General features: G+C 43.2%; 1 protein-coding gene across 1 annotated transcript in view; it reads left to right on the forward strand.

The window, feature by feature from the left end:
• Positions 1-23746, forward strand: part of LOC144681421 (diacylglycerol O-acyltransferase 1-like) — a 227821-nt gene that overhangs the window by 86489 nt on the left and 117586 nt on the right. The window lies entirely within an intron of this gene.

The following is a 23746-nucleotide window of genomic DNA, read 5'->3' on the forward strand; positions in this document are numbered from 1 at the left end:
AGGATGAGACTAGTGGTGTCCTGCAAGGATCTGTGTTGCGGCCTCAAGTATTCACCATATTCAATAACGATTTAGACGTTGGGATAGAAAGCCAAGTATTCAAATTTACCGATAACACATAGGTAGGCGCTATTATAAGCGATGTAGATGGAAGATGTAAAATTACAAAGACATATTAATAGGTTAATTGAGTGGGCTAAACTGTGGCAAATAGATTTTAGTGTAGACAAGTATGAGGTCATCCACTTTGGATCTAAAACAGATAGATAGAACAGGATATTTTCTAAATGGTAAAAAGCTAGAAACAGTAAGCTGCAAAGAGACTTGGACGTCCAGGTACACAGATCATTGAAATGTCATAAACAGCTACAGAAAATAGTCAAAAGGCTAATGAATGGAATGCTTCCTATATTGCTAAAAGAATAGAATACCAGAAGGAGAAGCCATGCTTAAGTTATGCAAAGCCAGGGTCAGACCATCTGAGGCACAGTGAGTAGTCCTGGGCACCACACCTTAAGAAGCATATATTGGACTAGGAGGGAATGCAGTGTAGATTTACCAGAATGATACCTGCACTCCAAGGGTCCAATTACGAAGAGAAGTTACACAAACTATGGATGTATTCCCTGGAATTTAGAAAGTTAAGTAATGATTTAAGCAATATCTTCAAGATATTAAGGGGAACATGTATATATATATACGAATATACTAATTAGGAGCAGGAGTAGGCCACTTGGCCCCCTCGAGCCTACTCCACCATTCAATAAGATCATGGCTGATCTGACTGTAATCTCATCCCCACATTCCCACCTACCCCCAATAACCTTTCATCCCTTTGCTTATCAAGAATCTATCTACCACTAACTTAAAAATATTCAAAGACTCCGCTTCCACCGTGTTTTGAGAAAGAGAATTCCAAAGACGCACAACCCTCTGAGAGAAAAGATTTCTCTTCATCTCTGTCTTAAATGAGCAACCCCTTATTTTTAAACTGTGACCTAGTTCTAGATTTTACCCCAATAGGTAACATCCTTTCCAAATCCACACCATTAAGACCCCTCAGGATCTTACATGTTTCAATCAAGTTGCTTCTTACTCTTCTAAACTCCAGAGGATACAAGCCTAGCCTGTCCAACCTTTCCTCATAAGACAACCCATCCATTCCAGGTATTAGGTTAGTAAATCTTCTATGAACTGCTTCCAACACATTTACATCCTTCCTTAAATAAGGAGACCAATACTGTACACAGTACTCCAGATATAGTCTCACCAATGCCCTGTATAACTGAAGCATAACCTCCCTACTTTTGTGTTCAATTCCTCTTTCAATAAATGATAACATTCTATTAGCTTTCTTAATTGCTTGCTGTACTTGCATACTAACCTTTTGCGATTCCTGCACTAGGACACCATATCTTTCTGCATCTCAGAGCTATACAATCTCTCACCATTTAGATAATATGCTGCTTTTTTATTCATCCTGCTAAAATGGACATTTTCCCACATTATTTCCTATTTGCCAGATCTTTGCCCACTCACTTAACCTATCTATATCCCTTTGTAGCCTCCTCATGTCCTCTTCACAACTTACTTTCCTACCTATCTTTGTGTCATTAGCAAATTTAGCAGCCAAGCCTTTGGTCACTTTATCCAAGTCATTTATACAAATTGTAAAAAGTTGAGGCCCCAGCACTGAACCCCACTTGTTACATCTTGCCAACTTGAAAATTATCCATTTAAGCCTATCTCTGTTTCCTGTTAGCTAGCCAATCTTCTATCCATGCCAATATGTTACCCCCTACACCATGAGCTTTTATTTTCCTCAATAACTTTTGATGTGGCACCTTAGCAAATGTCTTCTGGAATCTATCAATGTACATACACTGGTTTCCCTTTATCCACAGCACATATTACTTCTTCAAATAATTCCAATAAATTTCCCTTTCACAAAGCCATGTTTGCTTTGCCTGATTACCTTGAATTTTTCTAAATACGCTGCTATAATATCTTTAGTAATAGCTTATAACATTTTCCCTATGATAGATGTTAAGCTAACTGGCCTGTAGTTTCCTGCTTTCTTTCTCCCTCCCTTTTTGAATAAAGGAGTTACATTCACTATTTTCCAATCTAATGGAACCTTCCCCGAATCTAGGGAATTTTGGAAAATTAAAACCAACACATCAACTACCTCATTAACCATTTCTTTTAAGACGCTGGGATGAAGTCCATCAGGACCCAGGGACTTATCAGCCCACAGCTCCAACAATTTGCTCAGTACCATTTTCCTGGTGATTGTAATTTTCTTGATTTCCTCCCTCCCTTCCATTTCCTGGTTTATAGCTATTTCTGGGATGTTACTTGTATCCTCTTTATGAAGACCAGTGCAAAATACCTGTTCAATTCAACTGCCACCTCCTTATTTTCCATTATTAATTCCCTGGACTCACTTTCTATAGGACCAACACTCACTTTATTAACTGTTTTCTTTTTTAAATACCTGTATAAACTCTTACTATCTGTCTTTATATTTCTATCCAGCTTTCTCTTGTACTCTATTTTTTTCCCAGATAGGGTAGATTCGGAGAGGCTATTTCCGCTAGTTAAGGGTTTAAAGGGCTTAGTCTAAAAATTAGTCAGACCTTTCAGGAGGGAAATTAGAAAACACTTCTACACATAAAGGGTAGTAAAAGTTTGGAACTCTCTTCCGTAAACCCCAATTAATGCTAGATCAATTGTTAATTTTAAAGCTGAGTTTTGCAGAATCCTTTTAGCCAAAGGTATCGAAGGATATAAAGCAAAGCTGGGTATATGGAGTTAGGTTGCAGATCAACCATGATCTTAATGAATGGAGGAACAGGCTCAAGGGGTAAATGGCCTACTTCTGTTCCTATGGGTGGAACCTTGTGCCCCCGATAGTGAGTTGGGTGGTGGGGGAGCATTTAATGGGCGGAGGGTGGCCGCCATCTTCCCACTTCCACCCCAAATAAGCCCGGACTAGGAAGGCTCGTGAACAGCATTCCACATGCTGCCAATTGAAGCCCTTAAGTTGGCAACTTAAGACACCCACTTAAGTATGATCCCAGCGACGGGCAGGGAGCTCACCATTCAGGGAGCAGGACAAGCAAACCCTGGCTTGTTTGCCTGCGTGCTCCCGGGAGCATCCCGGGATTGACAGACCTGGCATTGGGAAGGGGGTTAGCCTACTGAAAGCCACTTCCTGCCCTTGCCACTAGCCCGACTCACACTCCCATGAAACCCACCAGTGGCCTTCCTCCCATTATCACTCACCTGTGTTGGGGGTCTTCTTGATCTGAGGCCTCTGATGGGTGTAGTACTGGCAGCAACCACTGCTTCTCCAGTGGCATTGCTGAGTAGAGAAGAGCTGACGGCCTCTAATGAGCGGCAGCTTTCGGTTGGGGGTGGGGGGTATTTCTGCTCCTGGGGTCTTTAATCTCAGGGGAAGGCCTGCCACTGGCTTGTTAAATGTCTGAGTGGCACAAGATGCAGCGAATCTTCTCAAAAAGAGGTGACACAGGTGCCTCACAGGCTCTCTAGATGTTGGCCGAGACCCTCATCACCTCTCCAAGATTCTGCCCCAAGTTCCTAAGTTTCCTGTGTTCTCAGATCACGGTCTGGAGGGAGAAGACAAAGGGCGGATCACTGTGAAATTGGGGAAATGGATGAATGAGAATAAAGAATGCAAACCTTAAATTCTTCTCTTTCCACCAGATTTACAGAAGGAGATTGCTATAATTAATTTACCCTATAATTTTAAATGATAGTGATGCTGTGTTCCTGTGAAACTCAGGGGAACAAAAGTCTACTGGTATGAATTCTGACAAGGTTTTAAGACACTTCAGATAGTGCACTCAGATAATGCTGCCCAGCTGGGAATGCTGCAAATACATTTAAAAACTGGCAGCAGCAATTTTTGCTGGGGTTCTTTGATCTCTCGTCATAACTTTGGTGGAGGATAAGAAACCCTGGGAGAAAGGAGTAAACTGTAAATTGTTGTTTATGCCATTTCTCTAGGTTTCCACTGAAGTTACAGCAGGAGATTCGGGAATCTCCAGGATGTTGTATTGCTGGGTTTGGATTTATGACTGGCATTTTGCCAGAACACCAATGACATGGGATTCCCTGTTTTTAATGCATTTTAAATATTTTAATATGTTCAACTGATCTCCGTGCCCATGTGGAGTCTGGTGCTGGGCGCTCACCATAGAATAAGCTTAAAATTATTTTGTGTGGGAAGCAGGAGGATTTTATTAGCTTTCAAAAAGGTTGTATGTATTTTGAATGCATATTTCAGCCTCACCAAAAGCTATATGGGGTAAGAAAGTGGCTGGCAAATCCAGCGGCTGATACAATAGTGTGAAGCAGAAACAGCCCAGTCTGTGAACTAGTGATGGAGAAGTGCATGGCTGAAGGTGCTGCTGCATGATAAGTTGGCCTATTTGAACTCCATAGCACCCTCCCTGATGGACAGTGGACAGAATGTCTAGTGGTATGTGGCATCCACCAGGCACACTGCTGTAAACTACAAGAATCGGCAACAGATAAAACAAGTATGGCACAATCATCAGCTGCCCAGTTAAGCCTAATGAACAGTAAGTGCCATTTGCCAATTACCTGACACATACACAATGCCATAGGCAGACAGTCTGTAGCAATTTTACTGTTGTTTCCTGCCAAACCCTGTCACAGCCTTACAGCTCTTTCACCTTACAACTGTAAATAACAATGGAAACCCTTTGCATATTCACAGCTTCAAAGGAATTCAAACTTAAAAACATTAGTTCACAATCTAATGACATGATGCATGGGCATTTAACGACAGACAAGACATGCTGCAGCTTTGTTAATGTGCCCCTTCAACTTAATATATTTCTGCTTGTGCAACAAATTGGCAATTAATAATAGGAAAACACTAACTGGAGGAGAACTCAAAATTTCTATTTTTTGAGTACTTTCAAGGAGGCCACCTTGAACATTTTTTTTATTCTTTTGCAGGATGTGGGCACCTATGACTAAGCCATCATTTGTTGCCCATCCCTAATTGCCCTTGAGGAGGTTGTGGTGAGCTACTATCTTCAACCTCTGCAGCCCATGTGGTGTAGGGGCACCCATAGTGCTGTAAGGAAGGATTTTTACCCAGTGACAGTGAAGGAATTGCAATATAGTTCCAAGTCAGGATGGTGTGTGGCTTGGAGGGGAACTTGCAGTTGGTGGTGTTCCCATACGTCTGCTGATCTTGCCCTTTTAGGTGGTGATGTTTTGAACTGCCACCATGATCTGTGAACCCTGGCATGGTTCTTGGTTACAGGTATGCGTGACCTATCTTTCCTAGACAGTGTGTAGTCTTCCTCTGGCATTTGCTTTAAACTGGCTTATTAATACTATATATAAACAGGTTGCAGAGTAGGTAGTAGGTGGCAGAGAGGTTCCATCCACTCTCAAGAGAGAGTCTAGCACATGACTGCCTGATGTCATTAACATATCATAATCTATATCACACATTAACTATTTACATTGCATTTCTGCAACTCCCTTTTACTGCTACAGATTGTACCCAACTCTTACTCTCCCCCCCCCGCACTGTTATGAGGAATTCAGTTTCCCACAGTGTTCTCAGCCCTTAAGGAAGATGTCTTGGAGACATGCAGGCATTCTGCTTTTCCTTGGAGAACATCATCATCGGTGAAGTGGGACAGCAACTTTGCAGCATTGCTGGTAGGTGGAGAGTGGACTTCAGGACTGCTGAACTGTAAGGACAATGGATCCTTTGCAACAAAAAACTGATCCAAGAGAGAAGGCTTGAAGGACATCAACTTTTGGACTCTTTTGAACTAGAAGAGAAGAAATTAGGACTCTCTGAGGAATGTTCTGCTCCGTGAAATCACACTGGTGATGGACCTGAGAAGATGAATGATGTTCAACTACAAATAAGGCTTTCACAACCATATCATTCACTGCCGCATCGAAGATGAAAAAAGTATTGCAGACCTGAGATTCCATTGAATCTCGACAAATAGAAAATCGACAAAGCTCCTGTAGACATTTCAGGAAATGAAGAAGAGATGAGCCCCCGATGGTGTTTTGGAAAGAATGTCTACTTTCTGTAGGGACTGGTAAAATTGCCATACTTTTCTCTGTGTGAGGCTGCTCTACTGTGGACAATTGGAAGAATTTTTGAGAATATGAAGATAAGACAACTCTATTTTCTATAATGGAATGAATTTCTAAGACATATGAAATTGAATTTCCTGTAGACAAATTTCTAGTAGCTTCCTGTGGATGACTTTTCAGTATAGGATTCTGCAGCTTTAGAAGCTCTGAAGATTCTGGCTCAGTTTTTGTGCTGAAGAACAGCAGTAGTGGGAAGAAAATTTTCAGCTGGGATTGAAGTATGGGCAACAATTGACTTTCACCCCTGGAAACAGGTCTTACCAACTTTTTGGCAGTGTGATCCTCTATGGAACAAAACCAGAAAATACTGGAAAAACTCAGCAGGTCTAACAGCATCTGTGCAGAGAAAAACGGAGTTAACGTTTCGAGTCCGTATGACTCTTCAGAAGAAGAAGTCATAAGGACTCAAAAGATTAACTCTGAAGAAGAGTCATACAGGCTCGAAACGATAACTCTGTTTTTCTCTCCATAGATAGTTAGACCTGCTGAGTTTTTCAAGCATTTCCTGTTCTTGTTTCAGATTTTCAACATCTGCAGTATTTTGCTTTTGATCCTCTATGGACTTTGGCATGAAGTCAAGCAAGTTGTTCTCCCTGGAAGACTCTTCATGGTCAACCAGCGATAGACTAGGTATTGCATTGGTAGGTTCATTGGAATAAAGACCTGAATGCTGCTCAACCACTAAAAACACAGCTGACTCCAAAACAAAGAAACCAAAGATTTCATATGGCTTAGCAGTAGATTAGAATGGCGAACCAGCCTCTAGGACTTAATCCTCTGGCAGATCACTCAGTGCTGCAACGACCTCGTGCTCATTACTTTCTTCAGGAAAGAGCCAACTCAGGTCCAAAAGGTCTTCATGCGGATGGCCACTGTCTGCTGCAATGCCTTCTGTGTCTGCCACCTCTGGCCTAGCTTCGTAAAGAACTGAAAGATCCATAACCTCAATATCTGCACAGGGTCTAGTGCATGGTGTCTCTGTGATGGAAAGGAACTCACTGCTGATCGACTAAACTCCTCAGCTGCTGTATGCTGAAATTCCACTGTTTCTACATAAAACTTCGAAGATTGTTCCATGAAAGGCATTGAGTTGTTCAAATGCTGGTTATCATCTGGTTTTCCAGAATTTCCAGTAGTACAGCAACATCTCCATTCAATAAGGATGTACATTGATTGTGGACAACACAGGAAAATCAATGATCTATCAATGAGGGTGAGCGCAGAAGGTTGCGAATACACGCAGGTGCGAGCAATGAAAGATCCCTGAGGCACAGAACTGAAGTAGGAGCAGAAGTAGGCCATTCAGCCCATCGAGTCTGATCCGCCATTCAATGAGATCATGGCTGATCTGATAATCCTCAACTCCACTTTCCTGCTTTTTCCCCATAACCCTTGATTCTCTTACTGATTAAAAATCTGTCTTTCTCAACCTTGAATATACTTAAGGAGCCAGTCTCTACAGCCCTCTGTGGTAAAGGATTCCAGAGATTCACTACCCTCTGAGAGAAGAAATTCCCCCTCATCTCTGTTTTAAATGGGTGCCCCCTTACTCTGAGATTATGCCCTCTGGTCCTAGACTCTCCCACAAGGGGAAGCAACCTCTCAGCATCTACCCTGTCAAGCCTCCTTAAGAATCTTATATGTTTCAATTAAGTCACCTCTCATTCTTCTAAATTCCAATGAGTACGGGCCCAACCTACTCAACCCCTCCTCATAAGAAAATCCCTCCATACCCGGGATCAACCTAGTGAACCTTCTCTGGACTGCCTCCAATGCCAGTATATCTTTCCTTAGATAAGGGGACCAAAACTGTTCACAGTATTCTAGGTGTGGTCTAACTAGTGTCTTGTATAGTTTTAGCAAGATTTCCCTATTTTTATACTCCATTCCGGTTGAAATAAAGGCCAACGTTCCATTTGCCTTCCCTATTATCTGTTGAACTTGTATGTTAGCTTTTTGGGATTCATGCACAAGGACTCCCAAATCCCCCTGTGCTGCAGCCTTCTGCAGTCTTTCTCCATTTAAATAATATTCAGCTCTTCTATTCTTCTTGCCAAAGTGCATAATCTCACATTTTCCCACATTATATTCCATCTGCCAAGTTTTTGCCCACTCACTTCACCTGTCTATATCCCCCTGTAGACTCCTTGTGTCATCCTCACCACTTGCCTTCCCACATATTTTTGTGTCATCCGCAAACTTGGCGATAGTACATTCACTTCCCTCATCTGTCATTAATAACTAATACATTGTAAATAATTGTGGCCCCAGCACTGATCCCTGTGGCATTGCACTAGTTACAGGTTGCCATCCTGAAAATTCCCACTTATCCCAACTCTTTGTCTTCTATTATTTTGCCAATCCTCTATCCATGCTAATATACTACCCCCAACACCATGGGCTCTTACCTTATTAAATAGCCTTACGTGCAGTACCTTATCGAACACCTTTTGAAAATCCAAATATATTACATCTACTGGTTCCCCTTTATCTATCCTGTCTGTTACCTCCTCAAAGAATTCTAATAAATTTGTTGGGCATGATTTCCCCTTCATGAAGCCATGCTGATTCTGCTTGATTAGATTATGCATTTCTAAATGCTTTGTTATTACATCCTTTATAATAGACTCCAACATTTTCCCAATGACCGATGTTAAGCTAACTGGCCCAGAGTTACCTGTTTTTTGTCTCCCTCCCTTTTTGAATAAGGGTGTTACATTGGCCGTTCTCCAATCCTCTGCGACTTGTCTAGAATTGAAGGATTTAATATCCTAGGATGCAATCCATCAGGTCCAGGGGACTTATCGGCCTTTAGCCCCATTAGTTTTCTTAATACTTTTTATCTAGTGATAATTATTGTATTTATTTCCTCCCCCCCACCCCACTTTTGCCCCTTGATTATTTAGAATTTTTGGAATGCTATTATATTAGCATCTTCTACCATGAAGACTGAAGCAAAGTATTTGTTGAATTCCTCTGCTATTTCCTGGTACCCCATTATTATTTCTCCAGCTTCATTCTCTAAGGGGCCTATGTTCACTCTGGCCTCTCTCTTCCTTTTGATATATTTAACTAAGCTCTTACTGTCCATTTTTATATTACTTGCTAGTTTACCCTCAAAGTTTATTTTCTCCCTCTTATTTTTTTTGGTCATCTTTTGTTGGTTTTCAAAACTTTCCCAATCCTCTGGCTTACCACTAATCTTTGCCACATTGTTTGTTTTTTCTTTCAATTTGATACTGTCCTTAACTTCTTAGTTAACCATGGTTGGTTTATCCCTTTCCTTGAATCCTGCTTCCTCACTGGGATATATCTTTGTTGAGAGTCATGAACTATTTTCTTAAACATCTGCCATTGTTCAACCACTGTCTTTTCTGCTAAACTGCTTTCCCAGCCCACTGCAGCCTACTCTGCCTTCATTCCATTGAAATTACTTTTAGTTAAGTTTAGCACAGTTGTTTCCAACCCAAGTTTCTCACTCTCAAACTGAATGCTAAATTCTACCATATTATGCTCACTGTTTCCTAAGGGATCCTTTACTCTGTGATCTTCAATAAATGTGCCTCATTACACATTACCAGATCCAAAATAGCCTGACCTGTGGTTGGATTCACAACATATTGTTCTAAGAAACTGACCTGAATAAACTATGAATTCTTGCTCGTGTCTACCTCTGCCAATTTGATTTTCCCAATCTACATGAAGATTAAAGTCACCCATGATTAATGTACTGCCTTTTCTACATGCTCTCATTATCTCTAGATTTATTCTCTGTCCTACAGTATAGCTACTGTCAGAGGCCTGATAGACTACTCCCACCAGTGTCTTCTTCCCCATGTTTTTTCTTTACTCCACCCGTAAGGATTCTACATCTTCCGATCCAAGATCCTTTCTTGCTATTGTATTTATTCCATCTCGTACCAACAAAGCTATCCCACCACTCTTTCCTTTTTGCCTTTCCTTTTGAAAAGTCACATACCCCTGAATATTTAGCTCCCAGCTTTGATTTCCTTGTAACCATGTCTCCACAATGGCTATAAGGTCATATCTATTAACCTCTATTTGTGCCGTTAATTAATTTATTTTGTTCCAAGTATTATGTGCATTTAAGTAAAGAACCATTAATTTTGCCTTTTTACCATCTTTTTACCCTTTTGACCCTATATGCTGCTGTTTTCTAATGTTTGTACAGTCTGTCCCTTTCCATCACACTTTGGGTATCATTACCTAAATAGCTACCCTGCAAGTCTGCCATGTCCTTTTGCTTTGTAAGCCTGCATATCCACTTTCCAGGACCCTCCCCCCCTTCTATTTAGTTTAAAGGCCTCTCTACAGCCCATGCCCCCTCATGTGACCCATGTTACATGAGCAGGGACATGTTATAAATGACATTTCAGCATTTAAAAAATTTTTAATTCCTGTTGGAAACCTCATCCCACCCGTGGGTGAAGTTTCATAAAAAATCCAAAGGCCGCCTGGCCGATTCACGGTCAACGAAAAATTGAATTACTTTAATGGCCTTAATAGGCCTGTTAATTGTTGGTGGGCACGCTGCCGACTCCCATGCTCACCCGCCAACCGAAACATCGTGCAAGTGTGCGAGGACATTGCGCGCTCACCTGACGTCATTGCGTGTCATTTTATGCTCGAGCGGGTCAGGCGCGCACCCGCCCACTCCGCGAAAAATTCAGCCCTTTAACTTGCACTGTAACTAACCAATAATCCTGATTAACACCATTTACTTTCCCCAGAAAATCTGTAATTCCCTCTTTGTCTTGTTTTCCAATTACTTGGATGGAGTGTATTTCATAAATATTCTCTTGTCTTCAACCTCAACCCTAGTTGTTGGATTTGCAGAAACGCTTGAAATGTCTAGTCTTTCCACACTGAAGCATTCTGCACCCCCTGCTGGGCAGTTTTGGCATCTGCATTGTTCCTTCGCACCACAACGTAAACAGCTCAAAATGGTTGCTGCTATGGAGTTTCCTACCCATTAGCCCGCTTTGGAGGGATTTTGTGTAAGTGAAGCCACTGCCTGTGGGCCTACCCATTTAACTGAATCACCTAGAGCCTTGGAGTCATGCTGAATTATAGCTCGGTTTATCTCTCAGTTTGGCTGCCTCACATGCTGAACTGCTTGATCTAAAATAAGGTCGTCTTTGGTCTGCAGAAAGTTGGAGAGTTTCTCATCACGGACACCCATGACCATATGATCACAGCCTAGCTCATCCTTCAGCGCCCGTATCTGCAAAAACTAGCTAGGCAATATAGGTCGGTGAGAAATAATTCCACTGATTCCCCAGGTCATTGGGAAAACATGCTCATTCTTTCACTAAGTTTCGCTTTGGGCTAAATAACGGTTGTCGAAGACCTTGTGAATGGTGTCAAAGTCCACAACGGGCTCCTCCACTCTGTTTCAGGAAAACGATATCTGCTCTGGACTCACAGCGTAAAGAAACAAACTGACTTGATGCTTTTGCTCCTTAGCCTGAAAGCCCAATGCTGCTCAATATCAGAGGAAGTGGCAATTCCATAGCTCCCACTTTTGGCCTCTCTGCAGGCCCTCAAGACATTCAAACGACTGGGGTAGGGGCAGGGACTGCTCACTGGGTATGACATCATTACTTCTCTCCAGTATGCTTCCTCCTTCTGTAGGGCTGTAGATACAAGCTGCTACCAAGCTTTTCTTCACTCCCTTGTTGTGGTACATCGCTGACATCAATGTTTTTTTTTGTATTGATGTTCTCACTGCTGCCACCATGCTTTGTACTACCTGATCTGTGGACCCTAGGCATAGTTATTGGTTATAGGTATGCATGACCTATCTTCCCTAGATAGACTTGTCTTACTCTGGTACTTGCTTTAAACTAGCTTATTAACACTATATATAAAGAGGTTGCAGAGTAGGTATGTTGTTCCTGAGGTCAAAGCATTCCATTCTGTCTCTCAAGAGTCTAGCACATAACTGCCTGATGTCACTGACACATCATCATCTACATCACACATTAGCATGTCTATTAACATTACACTACAGTAGAGGTGCTGTCAAAGGAACCTTTGTGAGTTTCTGCAGTGGATCTTGTATATGGTACACACTGCTGCTAATCTGTGTTGGTGGTGGAGGGAGCGAATGTAATAGCTGATGGATGGGGGGCCATTCAAGTGGGCTGCTTTGTCCTGGATGGTGACAAATTTCTTGACTGTTGTTGGAGTTGCACTCATTCAGGCAAGTGGAGACTATTCCATCACATTTCTGACTTGTAGATGGTGGACAGGCTTTGGGGAGTCAGAAGGTGAGTGACTCAACACAGAACTCACAGCTTCTGACCTGCTGTTGTAGCCACAGTATTTATATGGCTGGCTCAGTTCAGTTTCTAGTCAATGGTTACTCCCAGGATATTGATGGTGAGGGATTCAGCGATGGTAATGTCATTGAATGTCAAGGAGTAATGGTTAAGTTCTTTCTTGTTGGAGATGGTCATTGCTTGGACTTGTGTGGTGTGAATGTTGCTTGCCACTTATCAGCCAAACCTGAATGTTGTTTAGGTCTTACTGCATATGTACAGTATCTAAGGAGTTGCAAGTGGTACTGAATATTGTGCAATCATTAGCGAACATCCTTACTTCCGACCATATTTTTTTATTATTCATTTACGGGATATGGGCTTCGCTGGCTAGGCCAGCATTTATTGCCCACCCCTAGTTGCCCTTGAGAAGGTGGTGATGAGCTGCCTTCTTGAACCGCTGCAGTCCATGTGATGTAGGTACACCCACAGTGCTGTTAGGGAGGGGATTCCAGGATTTTGATCCAGCAACAGTGAAGGAACGGCATTATGGGCAGAATTTTACGGCCCTGTTTCGGCAGGGACGGGGCCGTAAAATGCAGCGGGCCGTTATAAATGCCATTGACGACAGCGGGAACATAAAATCCCACTGTAGTAAAATTTTGCCCTATATTTCCAAGTCAGGATGTTGAGTGACTTGGAGGGGAACTTCCAGGTGGTGGTATTCCCATCTATCTGCTACTCTGGTCCTTCTAGATGGTAGCAGTTGTGGGTTTGGAAGGTGCTGTCGAAGGAGCCTTGGTGAATTCCTGCAGTACATCTTGTAGATGGTACACACTGCTGCTACTGTACATCGGTGGTGAAGGGAATGAATGTTTGTGGAAGGGGTACCAATCAAGTGGGCTGCTTTGTCCTGGACAGTGTCGAGCTTCTTGAGTGTTTTGGGAGCTGCACTCATCCAGGCAAGTAGGGAGTATTCCATCGCACTCCTGACTTGTGCCTTGTAGATGGTGGACAGGATCAGGTGGGTCAGGAGGTGGGTTACTCGACGCACAACTCCTAGCCTCTGACCTGCTCTTGTAGCCACAGTATTTATATGGCTAGTACAGTTCAGTTTCTGGTCAACGGTAATCCCCAGGATGTTGATAATGGGGGATTCAGTGATGGTAATGCCATTGAACATCAAGGGGCAATGGTTGGACTCTCTCTTGTTGGAGATGGTCATTACCTGACACTTGTGTGGCGTGAATGTTACTTGCCACTTGTCAGCCCAAGCCTGGATATTGTCCACATCTTGCTGCATTTGGACGTGGACTGCTTCAGTATCTATGGAGTCACGAAAGATGCCAGACATTGTGTAATCATCAGTGAACATCCCCACTTCTGACCTTAAGAAGGAAGGAAGGCCATTGATGAAGCAGCTGAAGATGGTTGGGCCCAGGGCACTACCCTGAGGAACTCCAGTCCTGGAGCTGAGATGACTGACCTCCAACAACCACAACCATCTTCCTTTGTGCTAGGTATAACTCCAACCAACGGAGAATTTTCCCCCTGATTCCCATTTACTCTAGTTTTGCTAGGGCTCCTTGATGCCGCACTCAGTCAAATACGGCCCTGTTGTCAAAGGCAGTGACTCTCACCTCATCTTGGGAGTTCAGCTCTTTTGTCCATGTTTGAACCAAGGCTGTAATGAAGTCAGGAGCTGAGTCGCCCTGGCGGAACCCAAACTGGGCGTCATTGAGCAGGTTATTACTATGCAAGTGCCGCTTGATAGCATTGTTGATGACCCCTTCCATTACTTTACTGATGATCGAGAGTAGACTGATGGGGCAGTAATTGGCCGGGTTGGATATGTCCTGCTTTTTGTGTACAGGATATATCTGGGCAATTTTCCACATAGCCGGGTAGATGCCGGTGTTGTAGCTGTACTGAAACAGCTTGGCTAGGGTAGGGCGGCAAGTTCTGGAGCACTGTCTTCAGTACTATTGCCGGAATATTGTCAGGGCTCAGAGCCATTGCAGTATCCAGTTCCTTCAGCCATTTCTTGATATCACATGGAGTGAATCGAATTGGCTAAAGACTGGCATCTGTGATGCTGGGCACCTCGGGAGGAGGCCGAGATGGATCATCCATTCTGCACTTCTGGCTGAAGATTGTAGCAAATGCTTCAGCCTTATCTTTTGCACTGATGTGCTGGGCTCCTCCATCATTAAAGATGGGGATATTTGTGCTGCCTCCTTTTCCAGTGAGTTGTTTAATTGTCCACCACCATTCATGACTGGATGTGGGATCACTTAGCTTTGTCTATCACCTGCTGCTTATGCTGTTTGTCACACAAGTAGTCCTGTGTTGTATGGAGGGAAGGTCACTGGTGAAGCAGCTGAAAATGGGGAACGCTGAGGAACTCCTGCAAGCGATGCTCTGAGACTGAGATTATTGACTTCCAACAGCCGCAGCCATCTTCCTTTATGCTGGGTCTGACCCAAACCACTGGAGAGTTTTCCCCATGATTCTCATTGACTTCAATTTTGTTAAAACTCCTTGATGCTACACTTGATCAAATGTTGCCTTGATCTCAAGTGCAGTCACTCTCACCTTACCTCTTGATTCAGCTCTTTTGTGCATGTTTGGGCAAAGGCTGTAATGAGGTCAGGAGCTGAATAGCCCTGGTGGGACCCAAAGTGAACATCAGTGAGCAAGTTATTTCTGTCTAAGTGCTGCTTGACAACACTCTTGACGACACTTTCCATCACTTTGCTGATAGTCGAGAGTAGACAGATGGGGCAGTAATTGGATGGGTTGGATTTGTCCTGCATTTTGTGGACAGAACATAGCTAGCTGGAATGTTGTCAGGGCCCATAGCCTTTGCAGTATGCAGTGCCTTTAGCTGTTTCTTAATATCATGGGAAGTGAATAAAATTGACTGAAGACGCATCTGTATGCCAGGGACCTCAGGAGGAGGCTGAGATGGATCATCCTCTTGGCACTTCTGGCTGAAGATGGGTGAAAATGTTTCAGCCTTGTCTTTTGCACTGATGTGGACTCCCTCATCATTGAGGATGGGGATATTGGTTGACCCTCCTGCTCTAGTTATTTGTTTAATTGTGCACCATCATTCAGGAGTGAATGTAGCAGGACTACAGAGCTTAGATCTGATCTCTTGGTTGTGGGATCACTTAGCTCTGTCTATTGCATGTTGCTTCTGCTATTTGTCATGCAGGTAGTCTGTGTTGTAGCCTCATCAGTGGACACCTCATTTTTAGGTATGTCTGGTGCTGCTCCTGGCATGCTCTCCTGCGCTCTTCATTGAACAGGGTTGGTTCCCCCAGTTTAATGGTAATAGTGGAGTGAGGGAGCTATGAGGTTACATTGTGTGGTTGAATACAATTCTGATGCTGCTGATGGCCCACAGTGCCTCATGGATGCCCAGTTTTGAGTTGCTAGATCTGTTCTAAATCTATCCCATTTAGCACGATGGTAGTGCCACACAACACAATGGAGGGTGTTCTCAATGTGAAGACATGACTTCCTCTCCACAAGAACCGTGTGGTGGTCACCCCTACCAATACTGTCATCGACAGATGCATCTGCGACAAGTAGATTGGTGAGGATGAGATCAACTAGATTTTTCCCTCTTGTTGGTTCCCTTACCACCTGCCAACAGCCTATTCTAGCAGCTATGACCTTCAGGATTCCGCCAGATTAGTCAATAGTGGCACTACTGGGTCACTCTTGGTGATGGACATTGAAGTCCCCAGTCAGAGTACATTCTGTGCCCTTGCTTCAGTGCTTCTTTCGACTGGTGTTCAACATGGAAAAATACTGTTGCACCAGCTGAGCAGGGGAAAGGGGTGGTTGGTAGTAATCAGCAGGAGGTTTCCTTGTTTTTGTTTATTAGCGCATTGAGAGAGCAAGAGAATTTGAAGCTGCAGGAGTCCTCAAAATTATGACCACTATTAACCTGTTACATAACTTGCCCCACATTCCAGGATTGCCTTGATTGGAACATAGGAAATCCAGCAAGGCTCTTAAAAACTCTTCCCCCTTGCCCTTAAAGGAATAGAGCATTTTTGCTGTGCTACCAATGGTTTTGTTACTGCAACACTTGGTTACATGTTGTTTGCAGAATAAAGGTCTGCTTTGGGAAAATCTTTGTGTGCAGAAAAACTAGGATTGTGTTGTGGAAAATTCATGGGCTTCAGTCAGAAATTCCTTCCTAAAGGACCTTAACAAAACTCTGGCCATGCTTTTTTTTTAATCATTCACAGGATTTAGATGACGCTGGCATCCCTAGAATTTCTTATCTATCCTAATTGTTCTTAAGATGGTGGTGTGAACAGTCTTCTTGAACCATTGCAGCCTGTGTGATTTAGACACACACTGCTGTTATGCATGGAGTTCCAGGATTTTGACCCAGCGATGATGATAGATAATATATTTCCAAGTCAGGGTGGCCTTTGATTGGACGGGAGCTTGCAATTGGCGATGTTCCCACCCGCCTCCTGTGCTTGTTCTTCTAGACTTGGAGATCACGGGTTTGAAAAGCGCTATCATAGAAACCTTGGTGAGGTGCTGCAGTGCTTCTTGTAGATGGTACGCACTGCTCGTGGTGGAGGGAGTGAATGTTTAAGGTGGTGGATGGGGTCCAAGTCAAGCAGGCTGCTTTATCCTAGATGGTGTTGAGCTTCTTTAATGTAGTTGCAGCTGCATTCATCCAGCCAAGTGGAGAATATTCCATCATGCTCCTGATTTGTGCCTTGAAGATAGTGGAGAGGCCTTGGGGAGTCAGGAGATGAGTTACCTGCTGCCGAATACCAAACCTCTGACCTGCTCTTGTAATCACAGCATTTAGTGACTGTGCCAGTTAAGTTTCTGGTCAATGGTTACCTTCAGGGTATTAATGTTTGGGGATTTAGTGATAGCAATGCCATTGAATATTAAGGAGAAATGGTTAGACTCTCTCTTGTTGGAGATGGTCAATACCTGGCACTTGTGTGGCTTGAATGTTACTTGTCACTTATCGTTCCAAGCCTGAATGTTGTCCAAATCTTGCATGTGTGCACATACTGCTTCATTATCTGAGGACTTGCAAATGGAATTGAGCATTCAGCAATCGTCAGCGAACATCCACACTACTGACCTTAAGATGGAGGGAAGGTCATTGATGAAGCGGTTGAAGATGGTTGAATCTAGGACACTTCCGTGAGAAGCTCCTTTAGTGATGTCCTAGGCTGAAATAGTTGGCCTCCCAACAACCACAATCATCTTCCCTTGTATTAGATATGACTCTCCTGATTCTTATTGATTTCAGTTTTGTCCAGGCTTCATGATGTCATACTTAGTCAAATGCTGCCTTGATGACTTTAACCCCACCTCTGGAATTAGATATTTTGTCCATGAATGTACCAAGGCTATAATGAGGTGTGGAGCCAAGTGGTCCTTGCGGAACCCAAACTGAGCATCGGTGAGCAGGTTGTTGGTGAGTAAGTACCACTTGGTAGTACTGTTGACAACACCTTCTATCACTTGGCTGATGTTTAAGAGCAGATTGGTGGAGAGGTAATTGGCCAGATTGGATTTATCCTGCATTTGGTGGACAAAACATTCTTGGATAATTTTCCATTTTGTTGGGTAAATGCCAGTGTTGTAGCTGTGCTGGAATAGCTTGGCTTGAGGCATAATTAGTTCTAGAATGCAAGTCTTCAGCACTTCAGCTAGCATGTTGCCAGGGCCCATAGCCTTTGTCATGTCCAGTGTGTTCAGCAGTTCCTTGTTATCAGGTGAAGAAATTGAATTGGCTGAAGACTAGCATCTATGATGGTGGGGCTTCAGGAGGAGGCTGAAATGAATATTCACTCAATGCTTCTGGCTGAAAATGGTTGCTAACTCTTCAGCCTTGTTTATAGTTCTGATTTGCTGGCCTCCACCATCATTGAGGATGGGGATGTTCATAGAAGCTCCTCCTGTCAGTTATTAATTGTCCACCAGCACTCATGACTGAATGTGGCAGAACTGCAGAGCTTTGATCTGATCCATTGATTGTTGGTTCACTAAGCTCTATCTATAGCATGCTGTTTTTGCTGTTTTTCATGGATGTGGTTCTGTCTTGTAGCTTCACAAGGTTGACACCTCATTTTTTAGGTTCATCTGATGCTACTGCTGGGATTCTGCTCTACACTCCTCATTGAACCAGTGTTGGTCCTCTGTCTTGATGGTAATGCTAAAGTGAGGGATATGTCAGGCCATGAGGTTACAGATTCTGGTGGAATACAATTCTGATGCTGCTTATGGCTCATAGAGCCTTATGATACTCAGTATTGATTTGCTAAACCTGCTCTGAATCTATCTCAGTTAGTACCATGATAGTGCCACACAATAAAATGTCAGGCGTCCCTCAGTATGAAGATGGGACTTGGTCTTCATAAGATATGTGCAGTAGTCACTTATGCAACTATTGTCATAGGCAGGTGCAATGCAACAGGTAGGTTTGTGAGGATGAGCTCAAGCAGATTTTCCCCATGTTTTGAACCTCTTATCACCTGCCGCAGGCCCAACCTAGCCACCATGTCCTTTTGGACCCGGCCAGCTCGCTCAGTAATGGCACTACCAAGTCAATCTTGGTGATGGACATGAAGTCCCCCACTTCTGTGTCCTTGTTACGCTCAGCACTTCTTCGAAGTGGAACCTTGATTCATGAGCTCAAAGAGGGCAGTAGGTGGTAATCAACAGGAGATTTCCTTGCCCTTGTTTAACCTCCTGCCATGAGACTCATGAGGCCCGAAGTCAATGTTGAGAATTCCCAGGGCCCCTCCTTCCTGACTGTACACCACTGTGCTACCATCCCTGGTGGTTCTGTCCTACAGGTGGGTCAGTACATACCCAGGAGTGGTGTTGGGACGTCGGCTGATAGAAATAATTCTGTGAGTATAATGTCAGGCAGTTGCTTGACTAGACATGAATCTGTGAGGCTTTCTGAAAGCCTTTACTAGAATGGGATTGATTATCTTTTCTAATAGCAGAGTGCATCCACTGGGTTCACTGGATGAAGCACTGATCATATGCAAGGGACAATGGAGGAGGCAATTGAGAAACAGGAAGCAATTTCCCAACATTCTAGCCTCAGGCCTCTGGTCAAAGGATATCTACCCTCCTGTAGCCTGCATAAGAAAGAAACCCATTGTTTCATTTTAATTTTTATTTCTACTTATTTTTATTTTTATTTATTTTCATTTTTATTCGTTGTTTCATCCCCAGCTTGTATCCTATTTTCAATCTTTTTTCCCACCACCATCTGCTCCTACCACCCCACCCCCACAACAGCCATCTGTCACTTGTTCATGTTGTTCTTTCCAGAGTGCTTACCCTTGTCCAGCTACTATCACATTTTGCTTTCTGACCTTAATGCCACCATCAACACCTCCTCTAGCCACTGTCACTATCATTAACACCCTTTTGTCCAAGACATCTCTGGCAATCTCTCCTTTGTCTCCACCTATCACTGGCCTTCGATCCAGCTTCACATGCTCCACCCCCCTTAAATAGTATAAATTTCATCACATCTTTACTTCTCTTTATCTCTGAAGAAGAGTCCTGCGGACTCGAAACATTAACTTTTTTTTCTCTCCGCAGATGCTGTTAGACCTGCTGAGTTTTTCCAGCATTTTCTGTTTTTGTTTAAGAAAGAAACTGATTGACAATCAAAAGGCCTTCACAAAATCTTTTGAAACACTCGGAACATCCTGCAAAGGTTGGAGGAGAATGTCAGGCAGTGCACCTCCAACCTTCAACAAACAATGCAGAGTGGATATTTTAAACTCAAGCACATGGAAACGCCATCGTTTTATATGTAGAATAAAGACCTGAGGTGCGGAGGACTAAGAGCAGATATGTTTTCTCGCACACCCATTATGACTGGGACTATTGAGAACATGTCGTCAAAATTACAGGAGTCTGATGATGCTGGATTTGCAGCTTGTGGATCAACTGAAGAAAGCCATGACATCTGTAGTCACGCTGCTCAGTGTGGCCACTTGTAGACTGATATCTCACAGATTGCTGATCATACTTAAATTACACTTAATAACCAGGTTATGGCAGGAAAAAGGATATGGTAAGGTAGTTTCCTCTCAGGGTAATTGCTAATTTCATTTAACACAGCCCATCCCCAGTTGGCAAAAGTTCAAGGTATCCACGACCTTCTTGGATGTGATTGCCAGTGTAGCAAAATAATTTTTCGTGGTACAAGACCATCTCAATTCCATGAGGCCTGCACCAACCAATGGCAGCCCACTACCACATTTGCTCTTCCTGCTTAGGGAACATTTAGATGTACATAAGAACATAAGAAATAGGAGCAGGAGTAGGCCATTTGGCCCCTTGAGCCGGCTCCTCCATTCATTAAGACCATGACTGATCTCCTTATGGCTTTAACTCCACTTTCCTGCCTTTTATTTATTCGTTCATGGGATGTGGGCGTCGCTGGCTAGGCCAGCTTTTATTGCCCATTCCTAATTGCCCTTGAGAAGGTGGTGGGTCAGCTGCCATCTTGAATCGATGCAGTCCATGTGGTGTAGATATACCCACAGTGCTGTTATGGAGGGAGTTCCAGGATTTTTTTCCAGTGATATTGAAGGAACGGTGGTGATAAATTTCCAGGTCAGGCTGGTGAGTGAGTTGGAGGGGAACTTGCAGGAGGTGGTATTCCCATATGTCTTTTTTAGATCCATTTACAGGATGTGGGCATCGCTGGCTATGCCAGCATTTATTGCCCATCACTAATTGTTTTTCAGAACATAAGAAATAGGGGCAGGCGTAGGCCATTCGGTCCCTCAAGCCTGCCCCGCCATTCAATAAGATCATGGCTGATCTGCCCCAGGCCTCAACTCCTCTTTCATGCCAGCTCCTCATAGCCCTCAAGTCCTCGATATTTCAAAAATCTATCTACCTTCTCTTTAAATGCTTTCAGTGATCTAGCCTCCACAACTCTGAGGTAAAGAATTCCAAAAATTCACTACCCTCTGAAAGAAGAAATTCCTTCGCATCTCAGTTTTAAATAAGTGTCCCCTTATTCTGTAACTATGTCCCCTAGTTTGAGATTCCCTCACTAGTGGAAACATCTTCTCAACATGTCAAGCCCCCTCAGAATCTTGTACGTTTCAATAAGATCACCCCTCATTCTTCTAAACTCTAATGATAAAGGCCTAACCTGTTTAGCCGTTCTTGATAAGTAAATCCCTTCATCCCAGGAATCAGCCTAGTGAATCTCTTTTGAACTGCCTCTGATGTCAGTATATCCTTTCTTAAATACGGGGACCAAAACTGTACACAGTACTCCAGGTGCGGCCTCATCAACACCTTACTAGCTGCACCTGCATGCTAACTTTTTGTGTTTCATGCACAAGAACACCCAGATCTCTCTGTGCTGCACGTTTTTGGAGTCTCTCTCCATTTAGATAATAATCTGCCTTTTGATTTTTCCTACCAAAGTGCATGACCTCACACTTTCCTACATTAAACTCCATCTGCCAAGTTTTTGCCCACTCAACCAACCTGTCTATATCTCCTTGCAGATTCCTTATGACCTCATCACAACATGCCTTCCCATCTATTTTTGTATCGTCAGCAAATTTGGATATATTACATTCTTTCCCCTCCCCCAAGTCATTAATATAGATAGTAAGTAATTGAGGCCCTACGTCTTTCCAACCTGAAAATGACCCATTAATCCTGACTCTGTCTTCTGTGTGTTAAACAATCCTCAATCCATGCTAATACATTACCCCCAATACCATGAGCTCTTATCTTGTGCAATAATCTTTTATGTGGCACCTTATCAAATGCCTTCTGGAAATCCAATACACTACATCTACTGGTCCTCCTTTATCAGTCCACTTGCTATATCCTCAAAGAACTGTAGCAAATTGGTCAAACATCATTTCCCTTTCACAAAACCATGTTGACTCTGTTTGAGTGCGTTAAGCTTTTCTAAATATCCTGATATTTCTTCCTTAATAATGGACTCTAGCATTTTCCCAGTGACAGAGAAGGTGGTGGTGAGCTGCCTTCTTGAACTACTGAAGCCCCTGTGCTGTTAGGGAGGGAGTTCCAGGATTTTGATCCAGCGACAGTGAAGGAATGGCGATATATATCCAAGTCAGGATGGTGAGTGGCTTGGAGGGGAACTTCCAGGTGGTGGTATTCCCATGTATCTGCTGCCCTTGTCCTTCTAGATGGTAGTGGTCGTGGGTTTGTAAGGTGCTGCCTAAGAAGTCTTGGTGAGTTTCTGCAGTGCACCTTGTAGATGGTACAAATTGCTGCCATTGTTCGATGATGGTGGAGGGAGTGAATGTTTGTGGAAGGGGTTGCCAATCAAGCGAGCTGCTTTGTGTGGATGGTATCAAGCTTCTTGAGTGTTGTTGGAGCTGCACTCATCCAGACAAGTGAAGGCTATTCCATCACACTCCCAACTTGTGCATTGTAGATGGTGGACAGGCTTTGGGGAGTCAGGAGGTGAGTTACTCGCTGCAGGATTCCTGGCCTGTGACCTGCCCTTGTAGCCACAGTATTTATGTGGCTAGTCCAGTTCAGTTTCTGGTCAGTGGTAACCCCCAGGATGTTGATAGTGGGGGATTCAGCAATGGTAACGCTGTTGAATGTCATGGGGCGATGGTTAGATTCTCTCTTATTGGAGATGGTCATTGCCTGGCACTTATGTGGCACGAGTGTTACTTGTCACTTATCACCCCTGGATATTGTCCAGGTCTTGCTGCATTTGGGCTTTTTCCTTTCATAAAACAATGTTGACTCTGCTTGATTGCATTTTGAGTTTCTAAATGTCCTGCTATTACTTTCTTAATAATGGATTATAGTATTTTCCCAATTACAGATCTTAGGCTAATTGACCTGTAGTTTGCTGCTGTCCGTCTCCCACCTTTCTTGAATGGAGGTGTTATATTTCCAGTTTTCCAGTCCATTCCAAATTCTAGGGAGTTTTGGAAGATTAAAATCGCTGATTCCACTATCCCTGCAGCCACATTTTTTAAGACCCTAAAATGTCAGTTGGTCCAGGGAGCTTATCAACCTTATTTATTTTCCTGTGCTTTTATCTCTAGTGATAGTGATTGTTTTAAGTTTCTCTTTCCTTTTAGCCCCTTGATTTTCTACTATTGTTGGGATGCTTTATGTTGTGAAGACATACGTGTTCAATGTTTCTGCCATTCCCTTGTTTCCCATTGTTAATTGTCCAGTCTCATCCTCTAAGGGATCAACACTTA

Source organism: Cetorhinus maximus, chromosome 6, assembly GCF_964194155.1.
Source record: "Cetorhinus maximus chromosome 6, sCetMax3.hap1.1, whole genome shotgun sequence".
NCBI lineage: Eukaryota > Metazoa > Chordata > Chondrichthyes > Lamniformes > Cetorhinidae > Cetorhinus > Cetorhinus maximus.